Source organism: Neopsephotus bourkii, unplaced genomic scaffold (genome assembly GCF_033783945.1).
Source record: "Neopsephotus bourkii isolate Nb327-2 ecotype Australia unplaced genomic scaffold, CSIRO-AGI_Nbou_v1 NB_1396, whole genome shotgun sequence".
Lineage (NCBI taxonomy): Eukaryota > Metazoa > Chordata > Aves > Psittaciformes > Psittacidae > Neopsephotus > Neopsephotus bourkii.
Genome location: NW_026901874.1, coordinates 44860 through 62926, shown reverse-complemented (window position 1 = coordinate 62926; position 18067 = coordinate 44860). Strand labels below are relative to the sequence as shown.

At 49.9% G+C, this 18067-nt stretch overlaps 1 long non-coding RNA gene across 1 annotated transcript; it reads left to right on the top strand.

The window, feature by feature from the left end:
- Nucleotides 1-8587: 8587 nt before the first annotated feature.
- LOC133220034 (uncharacterized) lies at nt 8588-16999 on the top strand. Its single transcript, XR_009727629.1, has 3 exons — nt 8588-9235; nt 10397-10447; nt 14830-16999. It is a non-coding gene; the product is annotated as an uncharacterized LOC133220034 (long non-coding RNA).
- The last annotated feature ends 1068 nt before the right edge of the window (nt 17000-18067 follow it).

Sequence of the window (18067 nt, the reverse complement as noted above, 5' to 3'; positions counted from 1 at the left end):
TCAACTTGTCGTGGTTTAACCCACAGCCAGACAGCTTGTTACCCACTCCCCCCCTTCTTGCCCTCCCCCTACTCCTGGAGGGACGGAGAGGAGAATCAAAAAGAAATGCAACTCCCACGGGTTGAGATAAGAACAGTTTAGTAACTAAGGTATAACACAAATCACTACTGCTACCACCAATAATAGTAATGATAAAGGAAATAACAAGGGAAGAGAATACAACACCCCATCACCAGCCAACCGATAACTTGCCCCCCCACAGCCCGATCAAGCACCGACTCATACCTCCTCCAACCCTGCAGTCCACCCAGCCCTTCTGGCTAACTCCCAGTTACATCCTGGGCATGACGTGCTGTGGTATGGAATACTTCTTTGGTCAGTTTGGGTCAGGTGTCCTGTCTCTGCTTCCTCCCAGCTTCCCTCCTCCCTGGCAGAGCATGAGGCTCACAAAGTCCTTGGCCAAACCAAAACATCATTGTTTTTCAGCTTTGTTCCCAGCTGAAAGTCAAAACACAGCACTGCACCAGCTACCAAGAAAGAGAAAAATGACTGCCACTGCTAAACCCAGGACACAACTATAACGATTTATCTTGTGAGAATTCTCAGTATGTTCTCTAGCTGCACTCTCTTCACATATTTTTCTCTATGTACCCTGCACCTCAGTAATTTTCCATTGCTACTGTTACAAAGCCATCAAACTTAACACTACTTAAAGCTACTTCTAAAGATTTCTATATGCCATTTTGTAATTTCGTGCCCCCCCTTGTCTCAACTCACAGTCAGCTCCTGTAGCTGAGGCATTGGGTTCCTCCGCTCGTCTGTCCAGCTCATGGCAAGGCTTGACAAACTTTGCAGGCAGTCGACATGGACCTGTAGGCAGGAGGACACAAATATACCCCCTCCTCCAGGTTATCAGTTCTTGAGAAGTACACAGGTTAAACTGCACACTGTTAACAGTCAAAGAGTTTGCTGCTTCATTGCTCTTTTTTTTTTTTCTTTTTTTTTTCTCTGCCACCCTGATGCTGCTTAGGAGACGGCTCATAAAGCTTGTGGTTGCACTACCCCTCTCGCTTTTTCAGTTAGCAGTTCTTGTTTCAACCAATCTATCTGTTCCTCCAAGTCTTGGATTCACCCCCAGGTTACTTTGAACATACTAAGCAAGGCTCCTACCATGCACCCGCTGGGTTGCAGGTGCTCTTTAGGCTTTGTTTGTAGCATCTCTACAAACTGCCTCAATACTTGAATAGATTGAGAGGGCTTTTTGTGGTTTTTTTGGTTTTTTTTTTGTGGGTTTTTGTTTGTTTGTTTGTTTGTTTTTTGGTTGTTTTTTTTTTTTTTTTTTTTCCCTCACTTCTCAGCTCTGGTGTCCATCCTGGCCGTTCCGCTGGTGGAGCACTGGGAGCTGATTCGGAGGGCAACTTTTTTTTGAACATGGGTACTGAACTCTTATCAGATAACTTTTTTCTTTTTTTTTTTTCCCAAAGTTGCTCACCCTGCTTTGCATGGCTGCAAACGCCGGCCTGCTCCGCAGCAGCTATAAACGCCTGCTCGGCAGCAGCTACAGCTGCCTGCCTGCTTCAGCAGCAACCATAAATCCCTGCCGGCAACCGCACTTTTGCATTAACCCCTTCTTGCCCGAAATGTTAAACTGCTACCCATTAAAAACTTTTACATGAACCTGACAACAAAAAATACACAGAACACCATCTGCCCTCATCACACACGCGCGCGCGCGCACACACACACGTATGGGATCCCACAAGCACACTCCGCACAACTACAATATTTGAAGCACAAAATCCAGACAATCATTACTCCCACTACACAGTCCCATGTACAGAACGTGGCACAAGGACCCTGTGAAGACTATCAGGAAACCAGCTCCGAGAAGCATCATCGCAGTGCGAGGTGGCAGGCTCAACCTTAGCGGGCATCCCCACAGAGGCTCCGTTCCGAGGCGTCTACCTCCCAATCCTGGTCCTGCCGGATCGAACCCAGCCGACGTCCCTGCGGCTCCACGTTTTCCACTTTCTTTGGTGCCATGCGCTTTAATTCCTTCAGTTTCAACATGAAAAATAGGGGGGGCCCCACGTTGGGTGCCATTTGCCGCAGAATATATATGGACTCAGTCAGAGATCAATATGATCAGACAAAAGCCGTTTATTGCAAAGCCTTAACTCCTTATATACTATTTCTTACATGCACTTACAGTGATTTGGCATATTATGATTGGATACATGTCTTGAAGACCCTTAGTGACTAACATATAATTGATTAAGCACAGGTGTGAAAACTTGACCTCAAAAGCTTGCCAACAGTCCACAGTTCTCGTAACTCGGTGAATTCCATCTTCTTATCTTGCTATCTTAAGCTTCCTCGGGCCTCTCATGGCCTTGCTGTATCTTTTGGGATTATTCAGAGTTCATGTACCAATTATCCATTCTCCCGTGAGAACACTGCCTCCACACATACCACAGCATGTCATGCCCCCTATATAAACTGGGGGGAGTTACCTGGAAGGCCCAGATCACTGCTCGGGTTGGGCTGGGTATGGATCGGCAGGTGGTGAGCGATTGTATTCTCTTCCCTTGTTATTTCCCTTATCATTATTATTATTGGTGGTAGCTGCAGTGGTTTGTGTCGCACCTTAGTTACTGGACTGTTCTTATCTCAACATGTGGGAGTTACATTCTTTCGATTCTCCTCCCTATCCCTCCGGGAGCGGGGGGAGGAAAAAAGGGGAGGGGAGTGAGCGGCTGCATGGTTCTGAGTTACCATCTGGTCTTAAACCACGACAAATACGCACAGTTTATTAAACAAGGACACTAAAGCCAATAAGGACACTAAAAGCAAGCACACTAATGAGAATGAGGTAAATATCTTTATATAGTAAATAAGTACAATAAAGCAAATCACAGATATGCAAGTACAAAGTTAGCAATGCATCAAATCATTACTGTATAGAGGGAACAGATATTAAGAAGACATACATTACTAATTACCACTGAATCATAATCCAGGCCCACACTTCCAGCTGGGAAGCCCCGTCGCAGCTGATGCCAGGAGTCTCAGGTAATTGGGAAAATTCCTATGCAGTGCGTCCACCCATAGGTAAGGCTTCTGACATGGCCACAAGAGGGTCCCGCTTTTATACCCTTATCAAAACAACCGGCTTTATGCCAGATCTCTAATTGTTTACTCTTGGGGCTGTGCAGTTTCTCATAATCTCACCGCTGTCCACTCTGAGAGCATTGGCCAGGTGCCCCAGTGCAGCCAAGTATGAAGGTCATAGAACAGCTGCACACCTGTGTTTTCCTGCCTCTTTACAACAGTCATGATGAACACAAACTTATATACTCTGCTGAATACACTGTGGCAAACAACATCCTTTGTTATGGTTCTCAGTCATGAGAGGGAATCAACTCCCAGCCGGATTCCCATCCATTACAGGTCCAATTGCCCTTCTGTCATTCTGGCCCTGTTTGTTTTGGAGCCAGCAAGCTGTGGAGCTTTTGCTGCCCTGTGAATGCAAGGCTGGGGAAAATCATGCCTGCCCTAGGATGGGCAGGCAATGAGATGCAGAATTGGGCCTGTCACCAACAGACAGTGCTCCAGCACCAGTGCCCTGAACCCAAGCCAGCCCAATAGCCCCTTGCTCTGTCCATGGATCCACAGCACATGGTCCCACACCCGGGGAGCAGCTCTGCCTGGCAGACATCTTTGCCTCAGCACAAGGACATTTCCATGGCCACCAAGGTCACCCTTTCCCTGCTTTCTATGCTCTGCTGGTTTCTGAGAGATGCCTCCTGGGCATTTTTGGAAATAGGCCCTTAGGATTATGTCTCATCAACTGCTAATGCTCCTTGTTTCTCCCCTTTTTGAACAGCTTGACCACCAAAGGTCCAGGGCTGAATGAGGCAGGGCCAGCAACCACATGCTCCAAACAATGTCTTTAAGGGCACCAATACAAACATCATGTGCGCAACCAAGGCTAAATCTACCTCTGGCTCCTCTGCACATCATCACTGGAACACACATGCCTCGGGGTGGAACCTACTGCACTGCTCAACTGCCAAGGTGAGCAGCCAGCACATCTGCCCTGGGCAGCTTCTTCTTGTGCCCCCACAGTAGCCCCATGTGCATGCATATTGGCCATGCATTTAACCCTGACCTGCCCCAAAGCTTGGATTCAGACCTCTGCTTCCCTTGCTGCTCATCTCAGTGTTCCCTCTCTGCTGGTGGCGGCTGTGTGCAGAGGGATGGCATCATGTGGTGCTTCCCAAGCTTTGGGCAAAGGCAGCTGGGATAGCACTGGCCACTGTCACTGCCTCCTCTGCCTGACTTTCAAGTGTATTGAGGCCCCCTCAATGGGATCCTTTGGGCTGGTACAGGAGGAAACCTGCAGCAAAGGGTGGCTGGCAGGGGACAGTTGAGTGAGATCTGCTGGGTCCAGTAGAGACCATCCTCCTGTTGTTACCATAAAAGTCAGTCAGAGAACCTCTCTAAGACTCAACTTTGAGTTTCAGAAAGCAGCATTCTTTATTTCAGTGATGGGCGCACATGCAAATAGCTTTGCAAAGGTGAGCATGCCCAGTACTTGCCGACAGCAGCTCTATATTTAGCGTACTCATGCATATTCTTAGCTTTTCCAGAAACTAATAATATTTGCACCCTAATTACACATGTGCTTTCTTGCTGAGTGGGGGTCTCTGGTGGTCACCGATAGTCTTCCTCAGTGTGTTTACTGAATGACCTCAGTGTTTGCGCACACTCGAAGGTCCTAGTGCTGAGTTAGCAGTTGGCATGTCCTTGCTTCTGTTCTGTTCCACTCTTGCTCCACATTGGGCACCACTCTGCTATCTTGAAGGCTGGCATCCTTGGTCTTATTTACTGTCTTCCTAGCTGTTATCAGTCCAGTGATGTTCCATCCCCCATCAGCTGAACATTCCTTTCTCTCTACGTGTTAGTAAGTTAGAACAGTTTAGTCTATTCTACTATGTTAAAGGTGCACACACTATTGTTAGTTTAAAATTTAAGCCTACACTGTAGCTGGAGGCCACCTTGTCCCTCTGCACAGTGGACAGCCATAAGCTGCATGTTTGTCTTCACCATCCACAGCCACCTCACTTGAAGTTCGCCTGAGGAAGGAAGCAATTTCCTGGGGAACTGGCTTGTGCTAGGCAGTGATGTTCTAAGGGTACTGCTGTAGTTGAAATAATTAAACTGCTCCCAGTGTAGACATGGTTAAACTGAGGTATGTCTTTTAGCCTGGTTTCCTATGGAAACAAGCCTTATACAATCCTGCTGTCTGTCATCTTTTCTCCCCCTCTTCCCCCCTAGTAGTTTTTGCACTGGTTGGTCAATTTCAACCAAATGTGACAGAAGTCTCCAGGCTGTCAAGTTTCTACAGATTTCATGGAAATAGGTGTTTGCATGGAGCAGAGGGACTCTGCTGGAGCCTGTCTCACAGGGAAGGGCAACAGTGAGGGTTTGACTCACACTGGTCACTAGAGAATCCCAGCATGGAGGAAAGCTTTGAAATGCCTCTGCCATGGGAACAGATGGAGTTGGAGTCTGCACCAGTATAAAACGCTGCTTTGCAAACACAGGCAGATCAAACTCAGGAGTAGTTTATTTTGTCTATGGGCCTGCTCCATTCCTCTGCTGGAAGTCCTCCTCCCAGGGCAGGGGGACTGAGCTGTGGTAGGAGAAACAACCCAAAACACTGCTTTTCATAGCCTGGTTTAATAAAACAGCCTTAAATGAGTACTGTTAAAAATACTCTGGCTGCAAGGTCTGGTGTTTCAGAAGCTACCCCTTCTGGGAGAGGCAGATGTTTGGAGGCCATAATAGCTTCAGTTCACATTTAATCCATGCATGTTTGGAGTCAACACCCTTGGAGAGACAGATCAGGTGACTGGGAGATAGTTGTAGCAATGCAAGCTTAATCCTGGTGCTTGGAGGATATGCTGCTGATTGCCTGTGGCTTCAGCAGTGCTGGGGGCTGGGGTCAGGAAGGGAGTCATCAGAGTTTCTCTGGTTGTGAACAGTTAGCTCCAGTGCAGTACTGGCTGTGTGCTGGAGTGGCGTTTGACTTGCCAGATGCAAGAGCTTGGTCTTGGAATCAGTTGCCGGGCAAAAGCTGAGCTCCAGTGATACGATTTTGGGTAGTAGACAGCATTTGCAGTTATGGCTGGAGCAATGGTGTGGGACAACACGTGGGTAGGAGGTGGCCTGTGGCTGGGTAGGCTGGTGGGTGAAAGCTGGGGCAGGGGAAGGTCTGCTGGTCTAAAATGGGAAAATCCTCCATTCCCCTGCATTGCTCCCTGAGGAAACTTCCAGGCAATAGCTTTTCCTCTAAGCTGACATTTTCCTCTAAGCTGACATTTAGCCTGTGGCATTTATCCATCCCCACTTCTTCCCTATTTACATAGTGGCAGAACACCTCATCCTGAGCACTGTCTGTAGGCGGGGAGAGCGCTGTGAGAACGCACTTCTTCCTCCCTGCCATGAGTAAGGCTTCCCGTGCTCCCACCCTGTCCAGGGCTCATACCAGCATGGAGGCACTATAGCCTTGTGCAGACAACCCAGCCTGAGCTCTGTGCTACTGCAGCTAAGCAGGAAAACATGCAAACAGCGAGCAGCTTTGAACTTGCCCTCTTTGCTGAGACAGCGTTTGCTGGAGTGTTTTCCCTCAGTGATGTTGGGGATGATCTGCAGGCATTTCATTGGAGAAAACAACAACCAAAAAAAAAAACCAACAAAAAAAACCCAACAGCAAAACTTCTCTCCTTTTTTTCCAAAAGGTGATGATTCTGTCTGTTTGTGTCTTTTAATAAGCGAGTTGTGGGTAGGGGTAGATTCTTGGTGGAGATCACGCAAGGTATCATTTTCCTGTCCTGAAAAAGGTGGAAACACGAGGAAGTGACTGGAAGACAGCATCTTCCGCCCCAGTGGGTGTGTTGGCTGCTATGAAAGGAGAAAGGGAAATCTCAGAGGGATATCTTCCCCTACCCACCTGATGCAAAAGGCCCATGAGATAACTTGAAGTACAATGGAGAAGGTATTTCAAAGTGAGCTTCGGGTCCTCCTGGCTGTCCTAGGCATGGTTTGATCTCCCACTCCAGTGCAGGTGCTGCAGCAGAGAGGCTGGACAAGCAAAGTAACCAAATTACGCCTTCTAATTCCATCTTGGCCTTCTGGTAAGATGAGTGCATGTGGGTGATGCAAGGGTAGTGTTTGACCCTGTGCTGACATAAATGAAATTAGTCGCTAATGAAGCATCTTCCTCTCAGGTTCAGAAATCATAGAATCCTCAACTGGTTTGTGTTGGAAGGGACCTTGAAGCTCATCCAGTTCCAACCCCCTGCCACGGGCAAGGACCCCTTCCACTAGAGCAGGTTGCTTCAAGCCCCTGTGTCCAACCTGGCCTTGAACACTGCCAGGGATGGGGCAGCCACAGCTTCTCTGGGCACCCTGTGCCAGCGCCTCAGCACCCTCACAGGGAAGAACCTCTTCCCTCTGGGAGGTTAAAGCCATTCCCCTTATCCTGTCACTTCCAGTTTCTATACCCCTGCTGCTTCTCCCTGTCTGTCTAACCTCCTACCGGCTCCAGCTGTGTCTGCGTCCTGCCCCGGGCTGTTGGTCACCCCTTCCCCAGCTCTAACTGACAGCTGGTGGCCTTGCTACCGTTTTCCACAGTGGTGTTATGAGGTGCTGAGGCTCCCTGTGTCAGCATTGGTGTTATTTTTGGCACTCCGCTTCAGGCTGAGATTCTCATATTTTGGCTTGAAAGTCTAGCTCCTGCCTTTTAACTTGGAAGAGGAGAAGGGCAGGATTCAAATCTGAAGGTTTCAGTCACCTGAAAGAGCCTAGAAAGACAGCATATTTTATCACTTAAACACCATATTTCCCACTATATAAAAAGCTTCTGTTCCTTCTCCCATCTGCTTGTACATTCCTGTGAGGGGTCTGAAACCAGGGATTGCCTTGGATTTGCCTGCGACGGACTGTGAGTTGCCCCATTGACACTCTGCAGCCCTCATTGAAGTGGGAGGCTGCAGCAGAGGGGAGGTGGTGAGCACAAGCTGTTGAGTTCTTCTGGCTCCTTGTCCTTCACATCTGATAACGTATGTCACTTTGGTAAGGTGCCTTGTACCTATTTGCTCTTCCCTGTTGCTCCCCCCCTCATATAGCAGACTCCATGCTAAATGGTGAATGTTGTAGAAAGCAAAATGTCTGGAGAGGAAGGTTTTCATCATCAAACCTCAGAGATAGAGCAATGGCTTTACCAGTCCCTGTAGGATGGCTCTGCAGTGGTACCAATGGTGCAGGAGGGGATGTTCCAGCTCTGCAGTGAAGGGCTGCTAGACACAGTGACTTGCAACCAGTGATGCCCACACCGGTCACTAACCAAGGCTCACCTAGCTGCTCTAAGCTGCCTTTTCTTCCAAGCAGGCACAGAGCTAGTGCTGTCCTGGGAGTGGATGCCCTGCCTTGGGAGCAGCTGGTCTGTGTCAGTCTGTGTAGGGTGATGGCCAGAAAAAAGCTTACTTTGCAGAGGGAGTTCCTGGGTCTGTGATGTTTCAAATGTCTGTAGGCTTTAAAACTGATCATGGTATATAGATGCTATGCAGTTGGGTGTATGCTCTTGGGCTGGTTGCATGCAGTTAGGTGTAGCAGTGTCTGAGCTTATGAGAAATCTTAGTGTTGGAGACTCTCAGGTTGTTGTTCCATTGGAATGAAGTACTTGTTGAGAAATGGTTTGGGATTAAGGAGTAAAGAACTGGTTTGTGCTGGTAAACAAAAGCTGAGATATGAGGTACGCCATGCTTGTCCTGTGGCTCTAGATGCATAACACAGAATGAGTGTGCTGAGATTTCCACAGAGGAGTCTAGGATGCTTTTAACCACAGTTACTGGAGTCACAATTATGTTTGTCTGGAGTGGTTTGATTTTCCTCTGATGAGTGGAAAGCTTTCACTGATGAGTCCTAGTTCATGCTAAAGATGTTCCATGGTAAGGGTGGGAGCAGGAGAGGAGGGGAGGTGATATGATCCAGTCAAAAATGGTGGCAGAAATCGATGTTAATTTCTGAAAGAACTCTCACTTCTAATTTCTTTTGTCTATTTAAGCCAGTGAAAAAAAAGAAGATAAAACGCGAGGTTAAGATTCTGGAGAATCTACGTGGTGGCACCAACATCATTAATCTGGTTGACACTGTCAAGGATCCAGTGGTAGGTGCCCATGTATTGCCTTCCCACCAGCTGCAAGCACGAGAAGCTGCCCCTTGGCTCCAGCTCTCAGCTTGGGTTAGGTGCTGCCTGTGCCTTTGTGCAGCCGGGGGTGAGCGGTGTCCAGCTCATCAGGGTCTCCTGAGGTGGGTTGGTTTGCATGGGCTCATGTTCCTCTCCACGTTCCCCAGATTCTTTTACACCCCTTATGTGAGTTTTCCATGACGGCAGAAGTTTTGTAGCCCTATAAATGTTCTGTAAGAAAGCAGAGCCTGTGGCCTTCCAACTTCTGTCTGGCATCTGGAAATATCCCCTTGGGCAATTGGATATTAAGCACTTTTCATCCTTCTGGTTGCTGTCCTGCCCAGTGACTAGAGGTCATAGAATCATAGAATAGTTAGGGTTGGAAAGGACCTTAAGATCATCGAGTTCCAACCCCCCTGCCATGGGCAGGGACACCTCGCTCTAAACCATATTACCCAAGGCCTCATCCAACCTGGCCTTGAACACTGCCAGGGATGAAGCATTCACAGCCTCCCTGGACAACCTATTCCAGTGCCTCACCACCCTAACAGGAAAGAATTTCCTCCTTATATCCAATCTAAACTTCCCCTGTTTAAGTTTTAACCCATTACCCCTTGTCCTACCACCACAGTCCCTAATGAAGAGTCCATCCCCAGCATCCCTATATGCCCCCTTCAGATACTGGAAGGCTGCAATGAGGTCTCCACGCAGCCTTCTCTTCTCCAGGCTGAACAGCCCCAATTTTCTCAGCCTGTCTTCATATGGGAGGTGCTCCAGTCCCCTGATCATTCTCGTGGCCCTCCTCTGGACTTGTTCCAACAGATCCATGTCCTTTTTATGTTGAGGACACCAGAACTGCACACAATACTCCAAGTGAGGTCTCACAAGAGCAGAATAGAGGGGCAGGATCACTTCCTTTGACCTGCTGGTCACACTCCTTTTGATGCAGCCTAGGATACGGTTGGCTTTCTGGGCTGCAAGCGCACACTGCTGGCTCATGTTCATTTTCTCATCGACCAGCACCCCCAAGTCCTTCTCCGCAGGGCTGCTCTGAATCTCTTCTCTGTCCAGCCTGTAGCTGTGTCTGGGATTGCTACGACCCAGGCAGTTTTAAACCATGACTTTCTTTCTCTTTTGCAGTCAAAGACCCCTGCTCTGGTGTTTGAATACATCAACAACACAGATTTTAAGGTGAGTCTGCCTGAGTGTGGTGGGGGAACCCATTTCTGTTGAGTGCTGTGATCTTGGGCTGCCAGTTACTCCTTGAGAACTGTGGGGGGAGTTTGGAGTTTTCACCTATTTCAGCTTCACCTTCCTTTCTCCCTGTAAATTAGAAATCTGTAATCAGGCTCTAGATGAGAAGAAATAGAAAGTTGAATCTCCTCCCAACTTGGAGGAGTAAGTTCAACAAGTTAGATATTTTTACTCCCCTCTCAATTTAGTAATTGATTGATTGATTGATGGCTTGGCTTTGCGAGCGAAGATTTGGGAAGGGCTTTAACCACGCTTGCTACAAGCACGATGACCAAGGGCAAGTGGGATATGCAAATCTGTGAAAAAGGGTGCTGAGGCAATCAGGAGGTGTCCGATGACGACACTCAACTCCTGAGCTGACTCGAGCTGTCCATGCGCTGCCCACATGCAACGTTGGATCTTGCAGCTTCCCATGCACCTTGTCACCTACCGTTTTGACCCTCGCTCGTCTATACAGACAAGTGAGAACAAGCCCTTCCTGTGCTATATATTCAGCCCAAATTAATCCCTTTGCTGTGGTTCTTTATTTACAGCAGTGCAGTTAATGGAGTAGGTGACACCAGTTTGTGCTGGAATCTTTCAGACCTGGGGACTGTGGGGTGCAGAGGCTGGAGAGAACATCTCCCACTGCCCATGGGCCTGGTAGCAGGGGACTGAGCAGCCTTGAATACATCTGAAGAGCTTTTCTGCTTGCCTGAGCCTGCAGCATATTACATGGCTCTTCAGATTTCTGGGGAGCTCTAAGGGGTATTATTCCCTCCCAAAATGAAGTGGGTCCTTCTCTGAGTGTAGCTACCACTGCCTGTGTGACTGAAATGCTTCTGGCTGACAGCAGTGAGCTGAACCACACAAGAAATATCTAATTAGCAGCTACACCTATTTTAACATTATCTTTGCTTCCCCCATGCAAGTGGAGTGGTAAGTAGTAACTTGAGGCTGATGACCAACGGGGACTCTGAACTGCAAAATGCAGGGCTAGGTGTCCATGGTAGGTCAGCTGTCCCAGACATGCTGTTGCATTAGAAACAGCTCTATGGGTTTGCAGCAGATCATTTCTAGGCTTTTAGGAGCAAGCCTGGCTCCTCAAGGAATCCCAGATTCACAGCTGTGCAAGTCCAAGACAGAAAGTATTGATGCTTCTGATGTTGATTGGTACAAATCAGGAATAACTTGTCTTGGGAATGCAGGCATGTTCCCCAGGGCAGACAGTATGGCCGTTCATGCTCAGAGCTTATTTGTAACCTCAATTTCACTAGCTACATATGGGACGTGTGGGTTATTGGAGCTACACTCCCATGGGATCCGCTGCCTCTTTTGGGTAGGTTCCTGGGGCTACAGCTAACTGGCAGATTACTGAGTGTAATTACAGATTACAGAGGGTACCTGTGGATGTCTTCCATAGAGGCTCCCAAGCTGTCTCTTCCCGTGCTCCATCCATCACCAGCTTTCCTCCACCACAGGTCTTTGTGGCACCATCAGCACAGAGGTACCTTCAGTGGGGTTAGGGGTCCCAGCTCATGTCTGCCAGGTTGAGGTGGCACTGTGGTCCTTGCAACAGGAACTTTGGGGAGAAACAGGGCCTTGCTGGAGCATTTTTGTCAGTTTTATGGCTTTTATCCTCTTTTTTCATGAAATCTCTGCAGGTTTCTTCTGGAGGTAGGGGAAATGAAAAGTCCCAGGGCCTTGTGTTCTGCCACCTCCCCTCTGCCCGCAGTAGCCTTGCTGGGTTCAGCAGTTCTGGCCCCTCCACTTGCAGCATGACTGCTGAGGCAGCTCCAGTGCTGGTGGTCCTAGCTGGAAGAGCACCACATGGCTCTCAATCTGGTCTTGTTCAAGAGAGGTGACTCTTGAGGGGGGGAATGCTGCTGGGAGCTGAGCTTCCACTGGAGCTTTGCTCTGGAGCCCCAGCAGCATCCCCATCTCTGTGACCTTTTCTCCATCCACATGCTCCACTCTCTACCACATGACGCTGAAAGTGCCATAAGGCTGCCTGTGGAATAGGCTTGTGACCCTGGCAGTCCCTGCCCAGGCCCAGCTGCTCCTTGCCTCAGTTTCCCTACCAACAAATCCCATAAGAAGACCTCCCACATGGAGGTGCTTCCAGCTTGCATTGGTGCTCGTTGCAGGTAGAGAGTGTAAAACCCCATCCCCACCCCTTCACATGACCCTTCAGCTCCAGGCTTCCCTGTCACTACATAGGGTTACCTGGATCTGTCCCAGGGCCTGGGACCACAGGTCCCTGACTGTCCACTCTGCTCTGGATATGGAGATGTGAGGAAAGAAAGGCTCCAGCCAGAGGATAAAAAGGAGCTTCTACTTTTGCACCAGTGATGACAGTTCCATACGCTGCTGCTGGCATTGGCCATGCCATGGAAAATTACCCGGCTCTGCTGGTGCAGGAGTCAGTCCGTGCATGGGGGAAGGAGGGGGTACAAAATGGGGATGGCTGGGGTGTGTGCTTGGGAAACACACCAAATGGCTGGGGTGGAGGGATCCAGCACCCAGCCAGGAGGCTTAAAATAGCATCTCCTGATGCCTGTTTGGCCCCTGTGGTCACCATGGGCTGTGGATGAGGGGGTGAATAGCCCTGGGATGGCAAACTCTTTTTCATCCCACCAGCCCACAGTGGTGGGGCAGAGGCTTGGGTCTGGTGAGCAGCACTGTGCTTCTGGCAGCCATTTGTGACCTAATTTACCCCGCAGCATCCAACTGCTTCCTCCTGCTTCTGGCTCTCATCCCTTTGGAGCTGGTGGCTCCCAGGCTGCTCGGGCTTTCCAGGAGCCTGGCCAGGAGTCCCTGTGCTGCTGGGGAAGCTGGTGTCTGGCTGGTGGAACCCCAGCCCTGAGTAGAAGGGGAGGATGGTGCAGAGCTCTGCTGGTCCCCTCAGACCCACTTGCTTTGGTGGGCTGAGTTCAGGGTATTGCCTGATGGCCAGCCTTGAGCCTGTGTCCATCACCACCCAACTGCTTTGGTATGTGGTGGGAATCTGGCCCCAGCCCCATAGCAAAGCCCAGTTGAGAGAGACCAAGGGGGTTGGCTGTGGCAGCACTTGATGCTGTGGAGCATCCCCTGTGTTTGACATATCCCCAACATGATCGTCCCTCTGGCACAAGGGACGGGACATCCCTCAGACACCTGTAGCCCAACTTCTGCATCATCACCCACATCTCTGTGCAAGAGGGCTCTTCAGGTCCTTGGGAAGTGCTGGTGCCACAGCATCAGGGTACATGACTAAATGCCAGGAGATGACACAAATCTGCAGGCAGCACCCCCAAACCCCTAGCAAGGTCCTGGGGAGTCCCTGTCCAGGGCTATTACCTCCCTGATGCCATCTCTGGAGCCAGACCTTTGACTGGCTTCGTGTTTCATGGCTGAGCTAAAGCACGGGGAAAGCCATGTGGAAAACGCCACGTTGACCCACATTAAAAGTGCAATGAAAAATAACGTAGAAAATTCTGTGCTGTAGAACTCCTTTGCTTCCCTTTAATCACACAGTTCAGGGTGCAAAAGGCTCCATGTGAAGGTGGTTTCTGAACCCCCACATGGGGTGACACCCCAGTCCTTCCAGCTTAGAGTACACAGAGATTTTGCTCTTCCAAAATCCTAATTAATCATGCGATTATCTCAGGCACAGGGCTCTGCTCCTTTGGCAAGGCAGCCTTCTAAAAGCTGTCATTTGATAAAGTCGGACTTCATGTGGAGAAGTGTCCTGGGTTCAGTAGTAGCAGTCATTTTGTTCCTTCTTAGTAGCTGGTGCAGTGCTGTGGTTTTGACTTTAGTCTGAGAACGATGATAACAGCGATGATGTTTTCAGTTGTTGCTAAGGAATGTTTACTCTGATCAAGGACTTTTAGTCTCATGCTCTGCCAGGGAGAAGGGGAAGTCGGGAGGAAGAAGAGACAGGACGCCTGATCCAAACTAGCCAAAGGGGTATTCCATACCACAACATGTCATGTCCAGTATAGAAACTGGGGGCAGTTACCTGGAAGGCCCAGGTCGCTGCTCGGGTCGGGCTGGGTCTCAGCGGGTGGTGAGCGGTTGTATTCTCTCTCCTTGTTATTTCCCTTATCATTATTATTGGTGGCAGCAGCAGTGGTTTGTGTTATACCTTAGTTACTGGACTGTTCTTATCTCAACCCGTGAGAGTTACATTCTTTCAATTCTCCTCCCCATCTCTCCAGCAGTGGGGGGGGGGGGGGAAGGCGGGGCAGAGGGAAGAAGAGGGAGAGTAAGTGGCTGCATGCTTCTGAGTTACTGGCTGGGCTTAAACTATGACAAGAAGATAAATCCCCAGTGTGAAGAATCATTTATTCCCACAGAAATCCCTGGCATTTGGAGGAGGAGGAGGTTTAAATTTGCACAGCATCAGTAAGATTTTAATCCAACCCTGTCTAATCCCTCACCAATTCAGAGGAAACCCCTTGGCTGATGGACACACAGAAGGGTAGCCCTGAAGGCAGGGAAGATCTGAGCCCATTGAAGTGTTGGGCTGGCTCCTAGTTGAGAGATTCAAGGCTCCCTGTGCTCCCTGACATCTCTCTGAGCTGGGAAGATGAACAGAGACTGGATACAGAGCTCCTGGTGACTCAGTGGGAGAGGCTGAAGTCAGCTGAAAACTGGCTGCCATCCAAAACGCCTGGGACAAGCTGTTTAAACAGATGTAACAGGGATGGAGATGGATATCTGTATCAGCAGATGCTCCTCCAGCCCCTCAGAAGGTGTTTGTAGGATGAGCTGCCCGTGGCCATTCTCAAGGCACCCCGTGGCCCAGCAGTGAAAGGTGCTGTGAAGCACAGAGCTGTGTTGGCCACTGCAGTTGGCCAAGGGGTAATGAGGTTGAGGTCTGGAGTACCTGTGGGCACCTGCTGCCATCCTGGGAATTTAAGGTTGGGGGCAAACCTGGATGTCTGGATGAGGGTGGTGCTAACAAGACCCTGGTTCAACCTCCCTTGTAATACCAGCACTGCTCCCATGGGTGGTGGTTACAAGGAATGCCAAGAAAACCCTTTCCAGGGCTAGCCTAGGTCCACTGCTGGCTGGTCCCCAGGACCTCCAGAGGTTGTCTCCAAGATCCCTACCCTCTTGCAGCATCTTGCATGGACCTTGCAGGATCTTGCAGTGTAGGAAAACTTGAGCTTCACACAACCTACAAGAAGCCTTGGAAAACCAACGTTGACAAATAAATAGCACTGAAAGGCAGGATGGAGCAGCAGCAAGCCCTGACTCATGCATTCTGCCTTTGCAAGGAAGATATGGAATGTTTTCCTTGGACTCCCCTGGAAGATATGCCCAGCAGGGAAGAGGAGCAAGTGCTAGCCTGGACACTAGACCACAGCCCTGCTCCTGGGAGCAGCCCCTGTGGGTTGATGGGGAAACATCCCATTGAAGGCAGGTGATGGGGTCCTCAGTGATTCTGCATGGGAATGTTTTGGGAAGGGCCAGTTCTGAATGGCGTGTCTTGTGCAGTTGCCCAAAGGAGATTGTGAATGCTCCATCCCTGGCAGTGTTCAAGGCCAGGTTGCACACAAGGGCTTGGAGCAAGCTGCTCTAGTGGAAGGTGTCCCTGCCCGTGGCAGGGGGTTGGAACTGAATGAGCTTTAAGGGCCCTTCCAACCCAAACCAGTCTGGGATTCTGTGATTCTGTGATTCTATGACCTTGGGAGTTGAGGCTGTTATATCCCCAACTGTGGAAAACATGAATTAAAGCAGTACTAAGAAAGTACAGAAGAAGGAACAGTGGCAGGATGGGCTTGCCCAGCATGGAGGCAAGTCGGAATTAGCCCTTGCTCTAGGGGCAGGCTGGTGCCCTCTGTCCTTGCTGGACAAGCTGTCCCAATTCAGAAAAAAGCCTTGCTTCATATCCTGCCACCTTGGGAGCCCCAGGCTCCTTTAGAAACTTGGGCACCCTTACAAGGGTGGTGGGCAAACCTCCTCAAACTGGCTGCCCTGCAGAGCTGGTGGCCCCTGACAATGCAGGATCATAGCCAGGACAGAGGGGGCAACCACCAGCATCCGTACCTCACACAGAAGATGAGGGTCCTGCATCTTCCCTACTGTGGGACCAGCACTCTCCAACCACCCCCACGGTGGTGTTCACAGCCACTGGTTTTGCCTGACCTAAATGGCCACCCCACAGCCTCCTGCTCTACCCCAAATAGCTGCCACCCCAGCATCAAATATGTGGGGGATCATCACTCCTCCAGTATGGCCTCCACTCCTGGGTGGTACTTCAGACACCATGGTTATCACCATCCTCACTCCCTGGCACCCCCCAGACCATCATGACCCTACTGTGGGGACCTTCATTGCACAGGTCCATCTTCTCCTGGCACCACCTGGGATCCTTGACCATGACCAACCTATGCTCAGGGGAACCTGCACCCCCCTGCTCCAGAGGACACCCAGGTGCCTTGTCATCCTTACTCTTGTTTCTGGGTGCTCTCAGCTCCTTTGTCCTACATGCCCCCACTCCCCAGACTCCCTAGATCTCTTGGCCATAATCATAGAATCATAGAATCACAGAATGGTTTGGGTTGGAAAGGACCTTAAGATCATCAAGTTCCAATCCCCCTGCCATGGGCAGGGACACCTCGCTCTAAACCATGTCACCCAAGGCTCTGCCCAGACTGACCTTGAACATTGCCAGGGATGGAGCATTCACAACTTCCTTGGGCGACCCATTCCAGTGCCTCACCACCCTCACAATAAAGAACTTCCTTATATCCAATCTAAACTTCCCCTGTTTAAGTTTGAACCTGTTACCCCTTGTCCTATCAGTACAGTCCCTAATGAAGAGTCCATCCCCAGCATCCCTATAGGCCCCCTTCAGATACTGGAAGGCTGCTATGAGGTCTCCACGCAGCCTTCTCTTCTCCAGGCTGAACAGCCCCAATTTTCTCAGCCTGTCTTCATATGGGAGGTGCTCCAGTCCCCTGATCATCCTCGTGGCCCTCCTCTGGACTTGTTCCAACAGTTCCATGTCCTTTCTATGTTGAGGACACCAGAGCTGCACACAATACTCCAGGCGAGGTCTCACGAGAGCAGAGCAGAGGGGCAGGATCACCTCCTTTGACCTGCTGGTCACACTCCTTTTGATGCAGCCCAGGATACGGTTGGCTTTCTGGGCTGCGAGCGCACGCTGAAGCCAGCTCATGCTCATTTTCTCATCGACCAGCACCCCCAAGTCCTTCTCCACGGGGCTGCTCTGAATCTGTTTGCTGTGCAACCTGTAGCTGTGAAATGACTCTGTTCTAGGTAACACAGATCCCTTCTTGTCCTGGAATCCTCCCTGGGCACCTTGATCATCACTATCCCCTGCTCTCAGGGACCCCACAGAACCCCCAGGCGTGCCTCCATACCTGAGTCTTGGGAATGCAGGCATGTTCCCCAGGGCAGACAGTATGGCCGTTCATGCTCAGAGCTTATTTGTAACCTCAATTTCACTAGCTACATATGGGACGTGTGGGTTATTGGAGCTACACTCCCATGGGATTCGCTGCCTCTTTTGGGTAGGTTCCTGGGGCTACAGCTAACTGGCAGATTACTGAGTGTAATTAC